The sequence below is a fragment of the Saimiri boliviensis genome, chromosome 6 (assembly GCF_048565385.1).
Source record: "Saimiri boliviensis isolate mSaiBol1 chromosome 6, mSaiBol1.pri, whole genome shotgun sequence".
Taxonomy (NCBI): Eukaryota; Metazoa; Chordata; class Mammalia; order Primates; family Cebidae; genus Saimiri; species Saimiri boliviensis.
Window position 1 is genome coordinate 48,759,189 of NC_133454.1, and position 21,943 is coordinate 48,781,131.

A 21,943-nucleotide genomic window follows, 5' to 3' on the forward strand; every position below is an offset into this window, starting at 1 on the left:
GCTAACTATAATCTGATATTGACTGTTACATTTCATCAGCTGGAAGTAGTCTGCTAATTGAGCTGGAGCCAAGCCAGGGAAATCTTTCAAAGGAGTAGTTTTATATACAGCAGTTTTAATAAGCCATTCAGTGAAACCTTTTATAAAAGCAACAAAGGCAAGAAGGGTCTGGACACTGTGAGCGTGCTTGATACACCTACCACTGAACACAGGACAATGCCTGATCTTGTCGGTCACTCAGACCTGACTCGGCAAGGTTAAATAAGAAGTGCTTAATTTATTCAGCAGCCATGAGTATCCTTATTTGCTTAACAACTCCGTCAAAAGCAACCCTCCATGTCCCTGGAGTTGAATAAATGAGCATGGTGCCTCTTGCATCATCGGATTATGCAGGTCTATAGTTCTAGGAGGAGGGCACAGTTTGCTGCCTGATTTTTAAATCACAATTAAAGTAGTATCAGACACCTTCACTGGGAAGAGAGTTTTTTCAAAGAGGCAGCCATGTCTTTGCCTGTTATCACCTAGGAACTCCCAAAACACTGTGAATGTTTTGTTTTTCATTTTCTTGAGGAAATTGACGTGTAGGGCAACTTGTCAGACCAGTGATTTGTGCTTGTTTAGTTTAACAAGTAATCTGCTCCTGGCCATGTGGTAGAGTGTGCTATATTTGTTGAGATTTTCCTGTATGCCATACACTACTAAGCACTTTAGGTCCCATATATAATTTCATCCTTGTAACATACACTGTCATCTCCTATTGTTGTGATGAAGAGACTCAATTTCAAAAATTTAGTAACTGGCCACAGAAACACAGCTAGTATCAGGCTATACATCCCAGTCTTTAGTCTTTTTAACTGTTCTGCCTCCCACCAGGGCTTGATCATTAGATGAGAGGTGAGTATGACACTATTTGCAGGAAAAAGGTATAAAAATGAGGCAGGTGTTGAACAATAAGAACGCATGGACACATCGAGGGGAGCACTACACACTGGGGTCTGTTGAGGGGAAATAGGGGAGGGACGGAGGGGTGGGGAGTTGGGGAGAGATAGCATGGGGAGAAATGCCAGATTTAGGTGAAGGGGAGGAAGGCAGCAAATCACACTGCCATGTGTGTACTTATGCAACAATCTTGCATGTTTTTCACATGTACCCCAAAACCTAAAATGCAATAAAAAATATAAAAATAAAATAAAATAAGAAAATGTTGTCTCATTGGGCTGAAGTGACTCGTGTACTACTTCTACTGGGGCCATTGAACTGAAATGAATTAGCATTTATTTCTTTATATGGTTGCATGTAATGGAGATGACCAGTGGAAAGCACTTGACAGGTATTAGGTACCAATAAGTAGTCGTTACTGTCACTGGAGTTGCTTTTTGGTATGTTTGGCATGATTTTGCCCAGTCCTGTGCTTCTCAAAGTTATTGTGCTTTTCGACCCCCCAAGAATCTTGTTAAGATTTTGATTCTGCAAGTCCAGAGCAGAGCCTGAGAGTAAGCAGTTCTAAACTATTCTGAGCCAATGTAGTGCTGGTGGCCCAAGGACCACTTTCTGAGTATCAAGGGCTCCATCCTTGAGCGCAGCAGTGGATTTCCCATGAGATGGTGTGTAGTTTTTAACTGAGATACAGCAAAATCACCAGCCCAGAGCAGACGTTTGTCGTTGGTCTCAGCAAAAGAGTTAAGAGCTAGCTGAACTAACTAGGAATTTGGCATTTTAATAGAAATGAGAAGAAGCTGGGGAGGGAATAGAAATGAAAGAAATGCTGCAAGTGAAGGAAATACATCTTGCTAGGAAACGTGAAAGTAGTTGGAAAAAGTTGCTCTGAAATGTGAACAGGTTATCGTGAAAAGACCTTGGTAGGAAAACCCCAAAGACAAACTGTCTCAATCTCACATTGCATTCATTATCAAGGCCCCTACTAATGAGGCAATTAAGGTTGCTAGGATACAGACGAAGGAGGCGCCCACTCTCAGGGCCCATCCACTATTTGCACCACCCTAAGAGCGAGTGCCTCATTAAATTTTGAGCCCTAGTCACTTCATTCTTCTCATCCCTGTTCTATCCTGTTGTCAGACTGGAAGGGATCTTAGTAATCACCATATTCAGCCCCCTATTTTATAGGTATAGAAACTTAGCTCCAGGTTAAATGACTTGTTCAATGTAATTAAGAGTGAAATCATATTTAATGGATTCCAAGATGCACATTTCTCCCTGATAGCTGAACTGAGGTCGGGATTATCTTATCATTGATGGCTTTTGACTTCAGTGTCATAGTTTGATTGTCAGTCTTTCACCTTTCTTCATGGTATAAAAATAATAATGGTGCATCTTACAGTGGGTGGGTTCTTATGTACCGTGAAACACAGTGTTAGAGAGCAAGGCCCTCTGCCTCCTGATTCGGTGCTCCTCTGCTGCACACCTGGTGACAAGATTGTCCTGATGTCTGTGTGGTTACTCTGATGCTTTTGGAGACAGCTTAGCTTTGTGGCTGAGAGCATGGGCTATAGAGCCAGACTGCCCTCCTACCTACCAGCCGTCTAACTTCTGCCCATGCAGCTTACTCCTCTGTAACTGAAGATAGGAAAAGTGTTAACTACTCAGTAGTGTCCTTGTGAGAGTAAAATGAATTAATCCATACAAATCAGTTGGAACAGTTACTGACACATAGTAAGCACTGAATAAACATACTGTTGTTATTGATGACAGTCTCACTGACCAAGTCAACCTGGACCCCTGATGGTGTCTGTACAGTAACTTGGACCAAATAGGTGTTCCTCTGTGCATGCCATATGAATATAACTGTATTGAGAATCCTGCTAAACCCTGGACAGGATTTCTGAATATCACCATAATTCACTTTTTATGATTACTACAAAGAGAAACTAGCGTTTCCACCCATAAAGGGTGTTAAAAATATGAGTTGACAAAGGTTTGTCTTGACTGTACAGATGTTGGTCTGTCTGCAAACGGAGCTGTACCAGGTGAAATCCATGGCACTTCTGCAATCTTCTGTTAACTGAGAGCCATTATTGTTTTAGTACTAATCCCACAATGACCAGGGAGTTCTAACTAGATAGCATTTGTTATAAGCCTTGATCAGATGAGACATGGTTGACCACTGTGCCTTCCTTTACCCTGCCTCCAGCTCTGCCATTAGCATTTGTATCAGCTCTGCTGTGTGATTGCCTAATACAGTCATCTTGAAAGTGATGGAATTTGGGTTAAGCCTCTCCTAAACCTCTTACTTTCACCTGGCAGGATACAGTTTCTCCTCCTGAACTCCCAGGGCACTATATAGGTGTCTTCCAACATTGATCATAGGCTTATGTGTTGACTTATATGTTTACTTGTTTTATCTGCTGCTCTGCTGCTTGGTTATGAGGACCCTCAAGGAGGGGATCTTGGCTCACTCTTTATCACCCTGCAGCAGCTGGCATAGTGCTTTACGGTTCTCAGTTAGACATTCAATGAATGAATACCTTTTGGGTTTCTGTGTAGATCTGAGATACATTTATTTCACTCAGTTCACATATATTCTATAAATAGATAATAGCTCATCCGAGGTTATGCTAACTTCCCTAATTACCTGCCTTATAAAAGCAGGGCAAGTTATTCTCCCACAACATAGCAAACTTTATCCAGCTTCTATAAGCTGCATTACACATCAATAATACCTGTAATGGTATACGTTGATAGATGATAATAGGTGATTTCAGACCAATTTGCTTCTAACACCCAGATTCTATATAATGAACCTCATGTAGCACTGATGCTCAGCTGTCAGTGGGAAAAATCTATTCCATCGGTGGTGAGAGTTTCAAGAGGCTGAGCCTTGGAAGGCAAATTGAGAGAGGCTCTTGCTTTCTGTGACATAGCTGTGAACACGAAGGTGCAGGCTGTGAAGGGTTCCTGGCCACAGGCAGTCTAACAGATCCCATAAATGGAATTTTGGTCTTCCAGAACTGACAAAACAGGGAACATTTTTGATGAACATTTTTTTGCGGGGGGTGAATGCTCTAAAAGACACCTCAGACTTCCTGCCAATCTTTGGATAACATTTACTAAATTTACAACTGATTTGTCTTCTTAAATACATTTTTCCCTTGATCAGTGGATGTATGTTGGGAAAGGCAAAGCAATCTGATATTGAAGATTAAACAGCTGTTTCTATTTGAAAGGAACTCTACAGTTCAGATGCTCAGGGATGTGTCTTGCTTCGAAGTTCTTGTAAACGTTCTTAAGGAAGAGGGTAGGTGTTAAAAGTTCATTCATTCCTGAGATGTTTCACGGTCTCTTATTTATCTTTCACATCCAAAAGTGTTATCCACATGTTTCGGTTCACTGTGTTACTTTGCATTAATTTAAGGTGGAAAAGGCTATTCCTAACTCAGTAAGTTGGAAAGAGGCATGAACAGAGGAGCGGATTAGGAAAGTTAGACAAATTTCCAGCTTCTGGCAGTCTTTATTTGGTGACTTAAAAAAAAATACTTGTAGTGTTAAAAATTCTCAGAATATAAACCATAATCTCAATTCAAGATTAGAAAAATAACAGGAGGTTTTATTTTTCATTATCGGAATAACTTCTCTTCACTTTTCATGAGTGCGGATAAGTTGACTGTATTAAATCCCCTTTGTAACAATGCAAGGTGAGTAAATAATTACAGCATGGCAACCTTGCAGATGAGTTCAAGCCTACAGACATATTTTTTGACTGAGACTTTAGATTCAGTTTTTCTAAGGCTTAGAAAAATGCAAATTTCAACCAGAGAGAAAGCATATAGTTGTATTCTAGTCATTCTTTCTTGAAGTGGTTTTTATTTGCAAACAGATCAACTAAATGTGTAGTTCGTAATGCATACAAGAATCAGAGAGAATCATTTTTCCCAGGCTGGAGAACTTTTCTTCGTATTTATCTGCAATAACAGCTGGGGGCAGGTCATGAAGGTGTCTCCTGTTTCCCTGTCTCACCTCACTGTGCTTACAGCATTCATGTTATGGACTAACAATGGAAGGACTAAAGAGCCTGAAGGGCAATCCACAGATGACCTCAGCTAACTTGGATTTTTGTTTGTTTGTTTTGCTTTTTTGTTCAAAGCCAACTTTTACTATCATAATTCTCTAGCTTTTCAGTTCATAGTGGCTACAGATCTTTAGCAGTTTGCCGTTCAGTCCCATTTTATCTGTTCCTTTCTGAAGTTGTGTGCAGCTTAGTGACCCCAGGAAAGCCCTTCCTGATGGCATGCAGCTAACTTCAGGGTGTCAAACTTCCTATTGATAGGAGCTGTTGAACTTGACAGCCTCGGATAGAGGGTGAGTATGAGGCATGAATAACTCAATTTGTTCTTCTTGGTTACTTAGGGGGACTTCACAGCATAGTTTTCTCTATCATTATCAGCAAACAAATGTGCATGAAAATGTCTGTGCATTGCTCTTTTGGTCTTTTCACAGAAAGCAGATTTACTTCTGCTTTAGGGAGCTCAGTCTCTACTTTCATTTGACTTGTGGCATTATAGAGGTCAGAAGATATGGCCCATCATTAGCTGCTAAAATCACAAGGCATTCTGCATGACTATAGCTGGCAAGGTAGCATTTCAGTCCAATGCAGTGTGCTTTTCAGGTGTCATGGTGATTGCCTTCCAAAGCATTTGGAAAGAAAAGATAACATTAACCACCTTAACAAGTGGTAGCTTCATTCTAATGTTGAGATCCATTATTTTAACAAAATCAGTGGTTTGGGGGGATATCATATGCTGAAGAGTCAAAGTTTAATATTAGTCTTGAATTTATTTGATTTTGAACTTGCTTCATCAGAAATGAATAAATGTACGAGACAAATACCACAACTTTCAAACATAAACACTAAGTAGATTGAAATCTTGTCTTTAACTTCAAATCATAGTAAAATTAGCAATTCACAAAGGAATTGCATATATATATATATATTCCTCAGCCAATGGTAAGTGGATTACAAAATGAAAATTCCGGCTAATGGGAGCTAATCAATAGACTTTTACTATCCTCAGAAGACACTCCAATGGCCCTTCTGTTGCAGTCATTGTGAGAAACAATCATTTACCCCGTACACTTTATTCTGAGTGAAATCTGAAACCACATGGTGGGATTAGCTTGATCAGTCCAAACTAACTGACCATGCTTTCCCCTGGCCTAACCATTTGATATGGCTTAGAGAGCTCCCTGGTCATTGGGTGAAGGATTAGTACCTAGCTACCAAATTCATGTGCAGTTTGCAAAGCTAAAATTTATAAGCCCATCTTCTGATGTTCTTATTTGGGCAGTGCTATCATCCGAGGAACAAAAGATGGCCTTTATATGCTACATACATTCTAATGCTGAGATTCATTATTTTAACAAAATGTGTTTCTGGAGGGATACCATATGCTGAAGAATCAAAATTTAATGTTAGTCTTGAGTATATTTGATTTTGAAGTTGCTTCATCAGAAATGAATAAATAGATGAGAGAAATGCCACAAGCTTTAAACATAAATGCTAAGTAGATTGAAATCTTGTGAATTTCTTGTGAAATCTTGTGAATCTGTGTGAATAGAATAGGTATATGTAAGAAATGTGTCATATTATTATATTTCTCTCACTCCTTTTTTTCTAGGTTGCTTTTAAATGTATCATTGGCATCTCTATATATTAATGAGCTCTTAATAACACCATTTTTCATAAGTAGATTATATGTTTATTGACTTATTTTGTTGGAGTTTAATGGAGATGTTGAAGAATATTATTTATTTTTTGATTTGGGCTAAGATAGCTATAATTGTGAACAGTGTGCACTAAAAATGTAAAATTAGCAAAGCAGTTGAGAAGTCTAAATGTACCAGATCTATGCATTTCATTAAACTCTACATCTGGCTTAAAAATTATAAGGTGGCCGGGTGGCTCACAACTATAATCCTAGTACTTTGGGAGCTTAAGGTGGGCAGATCACAAGGTCGGGAGTTCAAGACCAGCCTGGCCAACATGGTGAACCCCCAGCTCTACTAAAAATACAAAAAGTAGCCAGGTGTGGTGGTGCACACCTGTAGTTCTAGCTATTCAGGAGGTTGAGACAGGAGAATCACATGAACCCAGGAGGCGGAGGTTGCAGTGAGCCAAGATCGCACCGCAATACTCCAACCTGGGTAACAGAGTGAGACTCCATCTAAATAAGATAAAATAAATAAAATAGCATCGGATCTTTCCCTTGAAACTTAAAAAAAATAGAGTGAATTTAGTTTTTTAAATTTAAAACCAGAGCACAAAAGCTATTAATTAGGTTTGCATTTACTAAATTGAACAACCATGGTCCAAGACACTGTTATGCTTAGAATTTTCTTTTCTATACTGGGGTCTTATTATATTGCCCAAGCTTAACTCAAACTCCTGAGCTCAAGGGATCCACCCACATCCGCCTCCCAAGTAGCTGAAACTACAGGCACACAGCACTGTGCCTGACTATGCTTAGAATTTTCTCTTTTTCCTAACTTTAGGGTGGTAGATAATTCAGCAGGATGCAGAATAAATGTGTTGCAAAAGTTTGGAAAAGTTAAGATAGCTGTGTGTTGGAGAAAAAGAACAGAATGTTTTACAAAAAAAGCAACCGGGGAGGCATTTTGGAAAGGGGGAAGATGAAGATACATAATAATGCTAATCGTAACATGGAGAAAGTATATTTTTCCAAAGAAAGATTATAATGCTTGTTGTTTTGATAAAGTGAACCATAAAAGTCCAACCAAGGATTCAGATTCCCTTTTCTTCCCAAAAGTAACTAGAAAGGTTCTTATCTAAAAGATTTTGCTATATTACAGGAGAATGAAATTTTCAGTACACTCAATATTATGCAGAGTGAAGTATATAGATTGGTGAAAAGAGTATCCTCAAAATTTGTAGGATTTTTTATGCATTCAGTAATTGGAACTTTCCCAGCTATTCACAGATTATGGTATTTCCAATTCTTGTTTCATAATCGCAACTAGTAATTATGAGAAAATAATTTTTAACCGTCCTCTCTGACCTAATTAATATTACATTTTGCTAGAGACTACTAGCTGATAAGTTGGAAGGCTCTGACGTGAAAAACCCATTGTTCGTTGTATGTTTCAGTTAACATTCATGATGACTTTGTCTTGCATGAATTATTACTTAGAGTATTACTGACCCATATTAATGGGATCAAGACCAATACATCTTCTGTAAGGGAGAAGTTTTGCATCACTGAACAATAAAGCAGGATAGCATAGTTTGTGGAAAAGAAGATTAAGAACTACATAGCCCATTATTTCACCTTCTGTGACATAATTGTAGTGAACTCTTGAACTTGCAGGGAATATATGCAAAATTAAGGCCAAGGAGTAATGATATTTTCCTCCTTAGATGATGCAATGCCTATTGTACACAGTGACGTCACATCACCACATTGGCTGAAAAAGCACTTGGGAAAAGTCAAGTCTGCATGTCTGACTTATGAATTACATTAAGACTAAACCTAATAGCCCAAGTATGCTAGAGAGAAAAGAGAAAAAGGAGAGTTAAAATTGCTTTGAATTAAAATTGGAAAAAGATGAGAACCTTTGTAGAAACTTAAATCACCCCAAAACATGACTACCAAAAAGTAGCATTTCTAGGTGTAGTTTGATTTATCTTTCATGATGGCTGTCATTGGTTCATTCAGCAAATGCTCACTAGCACCTACTGTGAGTCAGCTGTTGTGTTAGGCACTTGGGATATGGCAGCAAAGGGAATGGGAAAGAGTCATTCTCTTGAGTTCACATTCTAGTAGAAGATTTGAACAATGGACAGTAAACATAATAAATGAGCAAATGCTATAGTATGTTAGAAAGTGATAATAGCCAGAGAAAAGAAAGCATAGAACAGAATAATAGTGACTTGGAGTATGTGTGGGATGAGCTAGTGTGTGGGCAGTTGTCACAAGTTTGATTTCCTAGAAGATCCAATCCATATCACGGCATCTCTCCCCTGCCACACACGCTTTATAGAATAAATCTATTTTAAGATACAAGCCAACTGCTTCTCAAAAAGGTTAAGTAACTTGCCTTAGATCAAGCATCTGTTAAGAGAGAAATCTGTTTACCCTAAAATATTTTTATCATACCCTGCTGCCTCCCAGCTCAGTGTCTCCCTGCTCCCTGTTTCTATTGCTTTCTGCCAGGGATATCTTTGGCTCAACTGGTTATCTGAGGATGGTATGCTGCAGATGTTTTATCGGACACTTGCTTTTTCCAGGCCACTCAGGGTTCCAGTGCCAGATATAGTTCATTGCTATAGTTATATTCTTGGGAATAGCAGCTTATAATAACTGGAAATTAGACATGCATGAGAAGGTAACGAGGCTAGGATCAAAATGTTAAGATGTAGAAAGTAGGTTAGAGGCCAGAGCTGTATAATAGGTGAAGGGAGATAATTACTTAACAAGAAAATTGTGTCCAGGGTTGGTGCTGAGGACAGTAAATAAGGCATGACTCATAAAGGAAGCAAAATCACTTGAAGAGTTAGTGCTGCTAGTTCTTAAAACTCACATACAGTATCTCATTCAGTGCCTGGGGCCTGGAAAGTGGGGTTTATGGCCTCATTTCATGGATAGCTAAACTAAGATTGGAAAAAGTTAGGTGACTTGCCTAAGGGTCACAAAGGTGGGGTGAGAATTCAAATGTAGGTTATCTGGTTGCAAAGCCTCCTTCTTTCTACTACACCAGAGAGTAAGATTAGAAGAGAAAGAAACAGAGGCCTAAAGAACAAATACAGCAACGTCTGCCCTTTGGTGTCCTCTACCAATTCTTCCTTGACTAAAGATTGAGTTCTACTTGAGTTCTGATTTAAGAAATATTGATAGAGAGGTAGCCTGATTTATTCCCACCCCTGCCTACCAGTTTTCAGGGACTGCCTTCCTCTCGGTGGAAACTAACTCACAATTCTCATATTGTCTTTACAGCAACTTCTAGAGCTACAGCTTTTAGCTTACTGTGGACAAGAATAGCTAGCTTTTATTAAGCACTTACTGTTAGACAGTGTTCTAAATTTAATTCATTTAAACGTCATAATGTGCCTGTGAAGTAGGGTCTGGTATTTTCTATATTTTACATACAAGCAAATTGAGGCATAGAGAAAGGAAATTTCCTGAGATTTCACAAGTAAATGAAGGACTTGTGTTTTAAATCCAGTAAGTCTTTAACCACAATGCTATGCTGCCTCTCAACTGAAAGATGAGTAGCTACCATAAACTAATAGTTCCCGGTGCTTTGCCACTAATTGACTCATTGCAATAACTCTGGAGGCAGGTTTTTTAAATTATGATAATTTTATTTTACAGGTGAGGAAACTGAGTCATGGGAAGGTTAAACTATCTGCCCCTAGTTACACAGCTACCAAGCAGTAGAATCTGGATTCAAATCTTAGCAGAACTGAGCCAGTTCTTGATAAAATTGCAACTATATGAAAGTGTTATTGGTTTTTAAATTCTTAAGACGTTAATGACCTTGGAAGGTGAATGGAATCTGTTCATCTTTTTTCCATTCTGCTTGCTTATTAGTTGAGGATTGCAGAATCAAGATTCTGTGGACTAGGTGGAAAACTGCTTTTTATCTTAGGCAAATAGGTAATTATGCTTACTTGTGGAAGAAAGGAGTGAGATTATATAGCATCTCTTATAACTGTCACTAAAGAATGCCTCTATGTTTAGCATCAGGAACTAGCACTGTCCCACAATTGCTCCTTCACAGCAGTGGTTCTTAAGGTAGGCACCCACCAAAATACTAGTGTTAAATGCTGAATGTGAAAATACTAAATGCTAAAAGCAAATAATGGTAGGCCTAACTTGAGGAAAACGATTAGGCAGATAGAATTTTCTTCATTGAATATTTCTTTCTCATGAATTCTTGAATCTTTGGAGCCTGGCTTGTTAGTGAGTGACAATATAAATGAAGAATGAACGCAAAGCATTAGAAATTACCTGGTCTGCTTCAGCTATATTTTGGGAGCCTCCAAGAATGCAGTTTCCTATTGCATTCATAACATGAGGATCATCACTTTTTGGGGTTCCTCTAGGAGCACCCTAGCTCCCAGATGGAGGCCATAAGGTCAAGCAGCCAGCATGGAGTAGGACATTTGGTGGAAAATAGGTCACACATTCTACATGGCTTTTCTTTCTGGCATCTGGTTTAGTATAGAGAAGGCCCACTCAAGGAAAATTTGTTTCAGAGAAAAACACTCAAGTAGGAGTTCAGAGAAGCTTTGTTGTTGCATTGCACCAATTGGAATGGGAGACTTTTTTTCATTTCATTCTCAAACATTCACATCCTGGTCTTCCTCCTTCCTCCCACCCCATGACTCTCATTCAGCTGTGTTGTGAAGATTCCACAACCCCTTTAAGGTTTATGGTCTTATGAGGCACAGCTGGATAGAGGTTCTTTATTCTTAAGCCTTTGGAAGGCTTTCCTTTGAAAGTTTACAAACGCCCCATCTCTTTTCTCTAGGTAGGAACATTAGGAGCAGACTTTAGTGGAAGTGAGGCATACTCAGTATCTACCAAACACAATCAGGTACACGGAAGTCATTCCATTTCTGACTGGAGGGATTGTTTCCCATTCTTTTACTTAAAAGCAAGTAAGCAGATGGATTGGAGCAAATAACAGTAGTCAAGGCCCTCTGCAGACTGGTGGAAGCACTCAGGAATGGCCTCCCACCCTGTGGGCCATGAAGTCATTACATTCTCCTGATGCTCTGCCTTCGCTCTGTGGTCTTCCAGACCAGTTGGAAGCTGCAGTGTGCTGTGCTTCTCTGCAGGAGCTCCCCTTCAACCCCCACCCCCACACAAACACACCTGCAAGCTGCTTTAGTGGCTGTTCCATCTGTGGCTTTAAGAATAGATAAAGCAATCAATAGCAGATAAGTGGTATCATGCTGCTTCAAACACAGAGGGAAACAGTGGGTCCCCTTTAGACAGTTAAAACAGCAGCTACAAAAATGAAGAGCAATGACTTCGGGGAAGGACCAATCTGACATCTGTTGACCATTTGGCCAGTAGCTAGCGGTGCACCAAAGAAATAACTTGAACAAGTTCAGAATCCAAGAAAAAAAGTTGAATTGATTTGGATATCAGAGTGGGGCAAAACATTCTATTGTTTGGCACCGTTTTGATCAAAGATAGACGATAGATGTCAGGCTTATTTGTCAAAATCATTACAGAGATGATTGGTTTTATATTTTTGTATAGTCAGCTTTGGGGTGCTTTGTACACCATCACATAGCTGGCCAGTTAACCTTCAGAGCTTGAACTACATTATTCCCTCAGTGTTCCTCATTGTCATGGAACAGAGAGGTTTTTCATGTGCTGTGCCTGTGAAAGCTTTTCCATTGCTCTGCCATCCCCATTCCTGCGTTTCTCATTCCTCCTCTGGCAAAAGGCATTTTGAGGCCCATGTTTGCATGGCATCCCATGTTTCACAAGTACTTAGGGCCTGTGACTTGATGCTGTGGCCCCAAACTCTTGTTAACTGCCTCCTCTCTGGGGCCTGTTTTTTCAGGTCAAGGCTCTACCAGTCCATGAATGAGCTAGCAGCAGGTAGGTCAGCCAGGGCATCTGGGCCACCTGAACTGGAATTAAGGGAGAACAGACTTTTGTTTTTATTGACTCTCAAACAACTCTGTTAGTTGTGGACTAAGTCTTTTCTAAGTCACATTGACAAGAATAAGAAATGTCAAAAGGGAAATCTTTAATATTAAATCATATTTACTTCATATGCAAACATCCATAGGTGCATCTTTATATGAGGGTTTTTATAAATAGGGAAAATAGTGTCGGGTTTTGAATGATTAATTATTTTATGTTTCTCTTCTTCAAGCTGCTAGACTGCTTACAGAAAATGAGACCTTCAAGTTCTTGCAGTTAAGATCTCCTGATAACCTTGAGCACTGAAAGAAACTAAACCTTGATGTTTCTTGGAGTTTTTATCAAAACTGAATAATTTTGCAAAGAGAATGTGATTAAAGAGCAGCAGTATAGCTGATCCATCATAAATTAAAATTAGCTAAGTGCTCATGAGGGATTTGTGCCATGTCTTTAATTCCTTCCCAAACAAAGCTAATGATGACATTCTCAGCTTTGCACTGTCCTCTGATATAGCACTGGCCCTACTGTAATAGAATTTGTGTGTGTGTACGTGCGTGTTTATTTGACTCATAGACTGAGCATCTAACATCAGCTTACCCGATTTTCAGCACAGTGGTCAATCAGTGGTTAATCAGTGCTGAGCAATTGAATAGCTACACAGTCCAGCAATTGCTTGGATGTGGTTCTTTTAATATAGGCAGCCCATATTCAGTCAAACTGTGTGAAAAGGCACCGGCTTCTCCCAGGGGTCCTGAAGCATACTAGGGTAGCCATGGGGGAACCACACTGAGCTAAGACTTGCCAAATCCCTTCTCCAGAAACTGGAAACAATCCAATTAATAGCAATAGCTGACATTTTCTGAGTTCTCATTTCATTTTATCCTTACAACAATCTTACAAGGCAGATTTTATTAATCCCATTTTACAGATGAAGAAACTGGGTCTTAAGGAGACTAAATTTAAGTTGGGGGCCAATTGGATTAGCCTTGCGCTTTAGCCCCAGACATTCTGGGTTCACAGCTCGTGCCTTGCCTCCTACTGACTGTGTGACCTTGAGCAAATTCCTGTCATCTGCTGGTAACTCCGTTTCTGTGTCTATAGCATGGATAATATCAGCTGTTTTAAAAAATCTGTTGCAAGGATTAAATAAAATGATATAAATGGAATATCTAGTATAATGTCTAAGACAGGATAAGCATTTAGTGTTTTTATTATAATTATTGCTTTTAGGCCCACAGGAATTCAGACACAGATCTGTCAGGTTCTGAAAGAGGTTTATAAGCAAGGCTTGGCAAGGCCAGGTCTGACTTCAGGAAGTGCACTGGAGTCACAGAGCAAAGGATGGCCTGACTTGGGATATCTATCAGCTGGGAGAGAGGAGGGCACTTACCAAACAACTCCAGGCTGAACTGGTTCTCCAGCAGTGGGATACCAAGTGGGAGTGGTGGAGTTGAACTTGAGATACCTTTCTGAAATAGAATTGACAAAATGTGTTATCAGTTAAAAGTAGGGAATGGGAGACAGAGAAAATTTAATGACAAGGGAGCCTGGGAAAGGGAGGAGCTACCTTTAAGAAGCAGAATAAAGGAGAGAGAATTGTCAGCGTGAACGTGAGAGGTGTTAATGTGTCAATATGTTCATGTGTTTTGTATGGTAAAGGTATAGACAGGGGTGTGTATTATGTTCAGGTGAATGCGGACAGTGGGTCTGAAATGCCAAGTTCAGTCCAGCTCTGAGGTCAGGGAATGCATCTTGATGGAAATTGAACCCTGAGTATGTTTTCTAAGCACTCTGTTTATCAGTTTCCTTATCTGTAAAAATGTACCTATGCAACAATCTTGCATGTTCATCACATGTACCCCAAAACCTAAAATGCAATTAAAAAAAAAAGAAAAAAAATATTCTTTTCCATAAATAACTATTACATGTATAATCACTTAAAAAAAAAATGTGCCTGTTCGACAAGATCATTGCTCAGGTTCCCTCCAACGCTATGCTTTTTCTGGATTTTGTAACCTTTTGTTGGTTATTTCCACCTACTGTGTTACTCCCTTTTTCAGACTCTCAGTGGATCTCTTTTTAACTGGTCTCACAGATGACAAACCCCTGAGCATGGCGTTCAGAGCCCTCATCCCATGACTACATCTTACTTTTCATTCTCCTTTCTTGTTGCCCCAGCCATCCTAATGTAGTTAACAAAGTGACTCACCATCTCCCAGATATACCCTAATATTTTTTTTCCAGGTTCTGCTCACAATGCTTCCTCTGCCTGGAGTGCCTTCCAGCTGTCTCTACTCTGACAAGTTTGTTACACAGCAGGCACTGATCCCTGCAATCTCCCTTCCATGCCAGACCCTGGTTACCATTCATTGAGCCCCTGCCCTGTGCCACACCCATGCTTTGCAAGTATCCTATCTCATGGCCTAATGGCAAGTCTTGCAAGACAGAGGTCTTCTTATCTCCATTTTATGTGGGAACAAATTGAATCTGACATGTTAAGAAGCTTGCTAAAGCCTCAGAGTTGAGATTCCAGGCTCACTCTGATCCCAAATTCCAAGCCCATTCTACTACTTCAAGCTACAGGCCTTGGGACACTTGGTAAATCTTTCTTATGGCTTTTATCTAAGGTTATCTTCTGCTTTAGGGGATTCAGCATAGTTTTACTGAGCATCTACTGTATGCCAGACACCTGGACAAATGTTAACTCACTTAAGGGTAGGTTTTATATCTTACTTATTATATTTTTCCAAGACTTAATTAAAAGATGGTACTGAGGTAGAAATTGAATAAATGTTTGTTGAGTTCAACTGCAATGAGTAGAGTCACCCATCTAGCATAAAGAGCTATCATCAAATTAGGAATCAACAAACATGTCCTCCTGTTAGCTGAATGATCTGGTTACCTGTAGGATGACTGCCAGCTTCATTGGGAACTCTGTTAAATGGATCAGTTGAAATTGGTAAGGGATGACTTGGGTTTTCTTTTTAACTCTTTGTCCTTAAGGTTAGTGGCTATTTTTTTAGGACACAAGCAATTAAATGGTTCCTTAAAGGACAAGAGGAATTTATGTCAAAATAAATTTACTTATCATTATTGGACATGTATTTTGACATAAATACCTAAAATTACAGTGGGATTACTACGATCATCATCAAGATGTATTTAAGTTGAATTTATACAAGGCTTTGTGTTAAGTGTACAAGAAAGAAAACTATAGAGAGACTTTATCTCCTGCTGCAGAGGCAATGGAGCTTTTCTCATAACTATTTAAGATAGCTAAAGTATATGCTACCAAGTGACAAGACCTTTTATTTTAGACATAATTGATAAACATATTTCTTAAGCAAAACATATGAAAGAAAAATTTTCTAATATTCATGCATTGTCATACAGTTCATGACAAGAAATATATTCAACAAATGTATTTAACATGAGCCCACTTAGGATACTAAGTGCCAGGTGGTGGTCTAAGTTCCAAGGATAAGGCAATAAATGGCACAAGTGATGGTCTCATGGAACTTAATTCTAACAGTAGGAGCATGGAATTAACAAGTAAGCAAACACAGTTGTCCCTCGGTATAGAGGAGGTTGGTTCTAGAATTATCCCTTATCAGGATACCAAAATCCACGAATGCTCAAGTCCCTGACGTAAAATAGCATAGTATTTGCATGTAACCTACACACATCCTCCTGTGTACTTCAATTATCTTTAGATTACTTATAATACTTAAGGCGACATAGATGCTTTGAAAATAGTTGTTATAGTGTATTGCTTTTTATTTGTATTATTTTTTTTCCAAATATATTTGATCCATGGTTGGTTGAACCTGTGAATGTGGAACTCATGGATATGGCAGGCAGACTCTAAGTGAGAAAGGTAATCTCAGATATGGTAGTCACAGCTATGAAGAAATTACAACAAGGAATTATTTGCTTTGTAGCAGTGGCAGGGGAAGAGGCCCCTTTAAGTAGGGTGGTCAGATAAGGACTCCTTGAGGAGAGACATTAAATCTGAAACTAGAAGAATGACCATCAAGTGAAGAATTGGAGTAGAGCAAAGGTCCTGAGATGAGGGGAGCACAGGGTGTTCCAATTTGAGCTAGTTTGTTGGGCCTGAAGTGTGCATGAAACTTTCAAGAAGATAGGCTGGGCAGGTCTACGACCATGGGAATCAGAAGGATGGGAGGATGATGGCAAAGAAGTTAAGACTGGATGGTCCTTAGGTTCCTGGAGGTAATTAAAACCAATGAACAGAATCATTGTTTATGAGAACTATTATAGAAGCTGCTTTGCTTCTCTGACACATCTCCCAGTGACAGTGGTAAGTCCTGTGGGGCATTAAACTAAACATATTACCAATAAATAAATAAATAAATAAATACTCATTTAAACCTCAAAACAACCCTAGAAGGTAGGCACTATTACTTTCCTTCCATTTTGCAGATAAGGAATCTGAGGCACAGAGATGTTCATTTTCCCAAGATCACATTTATTTAGTGGTAGAGTTTAGAGGCAAACCTAAGTAGTTTGGTTGAGGGGTCCATGATTTTAATTGTTATGTCCTGTAGCCTCATGCACTATCCATTGAGATGGGGTAAATAAGACCTTAGAGAAAGCAGAGAAAAAGAATAAAGACAGCATAATGAGAAGATAGGAGGGGAGTTGAGTACAGTAATACATTGTCTGCTGGGAAGTAGATAGGGTACCCATGTTTGAATTTGGTTTTTTTGAGTTTATCACTCCACGGTTACATAACTGTTGTTCCGTCACATTTGCCATATGCTTTCCTGGACCAGCAGCTAGAATAAACTCATTGTTTATAATAACCTCTTCAACTAGCTAACAGAGGAATGTGCATGAATAACAAACAAACCAGAAGCATGAAAGGAGCTGGCACAAATGAGCAACAGTGAAATCAAATGACCACCCAAAACCATCTTTAGCAAAGAGAAAGAGCACTAGTTCCCCAGGCTGCTTTTGTGATGCTTGCTTCAAGGGCTTTTTATTTTTAAGAGGACACAAAGGCTGTTTGAAGTTCATGGAAAAATCCCACCTTCTTTTCAACCAGAGCCTGGTACTTTAAATTTTGCCTATTGTATTTTAAATACAATGCCTGGTACTTTAAATGCCTGGTACTTTAAATTTTGCCTATTGTATTTGATAAAAGCCACCAGCACTGCCCTGTCCTATTATTTTCATCTATAAACTCACCCTGGGGGTTGTTGAGACAGGGGAGTTCCTTGGTCCCCAGAACTTATGAGAGGGGTGTGGCTTGCTTACTTGGCTGCCAAGCTCAAACCCCTTGTGGAAGGAGAAGCACACAGGCAAGTGGGTGCCAGGGCTGGGGTGAGTGCTTTTGGACTCTGGCCCCATGGTAGCATTTAGGGGTGTGTACAATTAATCCTCTTTTAGCAGTTGCCATCTGTGAATGGCTCAGTATTAACCAGCTCATTAGAGGGTCAGGGTAACAGCCTTTTATGCCCTTCCCTCTTGGTACCTGGGTCATTATCTGGCATCCAATAAGAATTAGGTCACAGGGACTTGTGAATGGTGAATGCAGAAGTTTTATAGAATGATGGAGATGGCTCTCAGCAGGATGGGGAGCTGGAAAGGGGTTGGAGTGGGAAGATTATCTTCCTCTCGAGTTTGGAGCAGCAAAACTCCTTTCCCATCCTCCAGTTGCCTCTTCAACATTCAGATGCTTCTGCTCTTCTCTCCTCTGCCACACCACTCTGATCCTTTGCAGTGGAGTTTGAGGTTTGGGTACAAGATGGGGGGCATGGCAGGCCAGGGTGGTTTTGGAAAAAGCAACATTCAGGAAGGAAAACAGGAATATGACGTTCTCATTTATGACCATGGGCCCAGGCTTGTGGCTGGGGCTTTTGCCAGGGAACTGTCCTCTTCTGCCCAGTATTTCCCTGCCTCCTGTCAGTATCACTGTGGCCACTCTGTGTTGGCTTCTGCAGAATGTCTCCAGATGACCCATTCCGGTTCTTTACACAACTCTGAGTTTGCAAAGGAGAAAGTGTCAAAAGAAGGACTTCCTCCTATTCTGCTCAATTCTCCTTGTCCTCAGAAGAAGCCTGATTATATTCAAAATAGGAGAATCCCGCTTACATTATGCCTGTATAAGATGGTACTGAGGTAGAAATTGAGTAAATGTTTGTTGAGTTCAACTGCAATGAGTAGAGTCACCCATCTAGCATAAAGAGCTATTATCAAATTAGAAATCAACAAACATATCCTCCTGTTTGTTGGACATGTAGGAGTAGCTCTGCCCTTTCCTGGGAGAGTTAAGGAGGTTTCCCAGGTTTGCCTTTGACCTGGAAGTCCCTCAGTGTGATCGCCATCACTCCGTCTTGGTGTACTCACCTACTTTCAGTGTATTCTTTGGTGACCACCTCAAAGTTCCTATGGTCTCCACTGTTGTGGCAGTGCCAGGAAATTTTAATAATTATTAAAGCCTTTTAAATGAAATGTAAAAGAGGCTGCAAATTCTGTCATGGCTTCAATTCCCCCATTAGTTGTTAGCACCACTGAGCGTGTGACCTTGTTTTTAATAGCGTGGTTCTTTTCCTTTGTTACTTTCATACTCTATTTCTTTCCATATTTAACTTTGCTCCTCTATGATCTGTTCTAAATTATGGTTGCATTGTGCATTGCTCCTTAATTATAAATCCTGGTGTCACACTTTCTCCTGTTTTTCCCCCATTTACTATTTGATTATCTGTTTTCTCCTCTTTGATTGGATTTATGGTGTCATTGAGTGACCATTTATTTTCTACTATCTCCTTATGTTTCAAAGATGTAACATTCTTAAGAAGAAAATGTGATTGAAACTTTAGACATACTTTTAATAAGTAAGAATAGTTAACACCTGCAGTGCTTACACTGTGCTAGGCACTTTAATAACTCATTTAATCCAAACAATCAGGCTTGGTGATCATCTTCACCATTGGGAAAGTAAAGTCCAGAGGCTTATATGACTTAATAAACTTGACCTTGCTGTTTCCCAAGATGTGTTTCCCCAGTGATTTGTATTATTTTACAATATAAGCTGATTTTCAAACGTGTTATTTCTTCGTTTGCACACATTAGCTTATTTACATGATGTTCTGTTAGTTTTTTCTACAAATTGATTAAGAATACTGCTATGTTTGTTTTTATTTTCCCCTAAGTATGGTTAATACCTGATTTTTAAAAATGAAAGAAAATGTGGTTGTTTGCTAATCCTGCAAACTCATTATTTGTTCAGAAGATTGTAATAAACTCTACTTTTATATATAATGTTGAGAATAATCATTGCTTTTTATAGTCAAGTGAAAAAGTTCTTTAGGATTATTATTTTATCCCTATTTAAGTTTTCAGGATGATTTATAAATAAAATATAAGGTGTAAATGTGATAAGGATTGTCTCACCTAAAAAAAAAATGGAGGCTATAATCTACAGGAGGGCACACCTGTGCACAGATGCTCCCACACACTATGCACGTGTACGGGAAGCATGGTTGAACTATTACTACTACAAAGGCAGTTGACCATTTTAATCCATAGGAAACTTGAAATCAAATTTGCTGCAGACAGTGAGGTGAAGGTTGAGTGTCTTTAATCAGTATATTTTCTGGCCTAAGCATTAGTCTTGCAATTTCTTTAGCTTGAATGGAGGCTATGGAGGTGATATTTATCCCAGCCACTGTCAAATTAGAAGCCACCACTGAGATTTCTGGCTCATAGGCATATTGATATGCCAGCTGGACTTCTCATAGATTTCCCTGCAATCTGTACTCTTTGCAACTTGGTACTTAATATTTACTTATTTACTTTTATTAAAAAAATTAAAAGAAACTGGAGAGTTTAAATGTGAGCAAATTTTGATTACAATGTAGATCACCATTCTACTACTGTACTAAAAGGAGCCATGGAAGGCTGATCATAGATTAGCAGTTTCCTGTGGAAGGTGAAAGGGACAGCTAAGTTTTTTTGCAGAAACATCTTTAAGACAAGATGAGCTTGTAAATCTTTTAATTCTCATTCCAAAATTTGGAAACAGAATCTGAGTTATTTTCTTTGTTCCCTCATAAAAACAAAAACATACTTGCTTATTACATGCATAATAAACTGGGTGGCATTTAGATTATGAAATTTGGTTACAAACATTTTTATGCTTGTTATTTTGTGATTAGGCAGAAGACAGAGCATTGCATTCTCTGTTTAAGTACAGGATAGTGTTAAGGAAACATGAGAATGTAGGGAATGGTTGATAAACACATGCAATTGATGAAACTTTGACATGACAGCACTTTGGTTGTTGTCAGTGAGCTTGCTGGGCCTCTGGTTTCTATTCATTACTTATTCTAGTTCCCTAGTTGAATCACTCCTCTGCCCTCACACAGGCAACATTATTAAGGGTGGATTGAAATGGTATCCAAATTGATAAGAAGTAGTTATCCAGTGTTTCTGGATGTGTTTGTGACTTGAAAAAGTTTCAGGCTAAATGGAGTGAAGACTATTTGAAACGTAAATGGATTCCTTGTCCCTTTTGTAGATAATTGTACTAAATTGTAATCTGTGGGCAGCTAATGTGTTCTTGTGTTCACTGATAAGCTGCGTGGCTTGAAACAAATTGATAAAAGGGGACAAGTTGTTTGTAGGCAAAAACTCTCAACCCAGTAAACTCTGTATGTGTGATACTTTTTGTGCTTCTGTGAACAGGAATCCCATCTAAGTTACCTGCCTCCACCCTCCACAGTGATAATGCGTGGTTTGTGACTGGCTCTCTTTCTTGAGATCCGTTTTAGAGATTTGGGATGAAATGTACACTTAGGATAGGCTAGACAAGGGGTCCCCAAAGTTTTTCTCTGAAGGGCTTGATAACAATTTGTTTTGTCTTTGCAGGCCAGTGGTCTCCGCCAGGGCCACTCAACTGTGCCTTTATAGGCCTAAAGTAACCATAGGCAGTACTCGAATGAAGGGCAAGGGTGTGTTCCAATAAGCTTTTATTTAGAAACACTGAAATTAGATTTTTATGTGATTTTCACAAATCATGAACTATTGTTCTTCTTTTGACTTTCTTCCAATAATTTAAATAATTTGTCCAACAATAATTTTCTTGTAGCTGGAGGACCTTACAAAAACAGGCAGTGGCCAGATTTGGCTGAGGAACCCGGGGTTGGATGTGTTCTTTCTGCTGTGAGTGTCCAAGTCCCCTTCTGATCTCTTCTCTTTTCAGCTTTCTAAACTCAACCCAGTACTGTCTCCAGGATCTTTTGTTTTTGTGACTTTGCGTGGAGGCCCTGACTAGGTTT

The 21,943-nt window shown here is 39.3% G+C and overlaps 1 protein-coding gene and 1 long non-coding RNA gene across 20 annotated transcripts in view; both read left to right on the forward strand.

The window, feature by feature from the left end:
- NCAM1 (neural cell adhesion molecule 1) overlaps window positions 1-21,943 on the forward strand; it is a 341,199-nt gene that overhangs the window by 150,914 nt on the left and 168,342 nt on the right. The window lies entirely within an intron of this gene.
- The window catches only part of LOC141584833 (uncharacterized), a 95,675-nt gene continuing 74,811 nt past the window's right edge, over window positions 1,080-21,943 (forward strand). The window contains exon 1 of the long non-coding RNA XR_012518038.1: window positions 1,080-21,827. This is a non-coding gene — a long non-coding RNA (uncharacterized LOC141584833). The remainder of the gene's footprint in view (window positions 21,828-21,943) is intronic.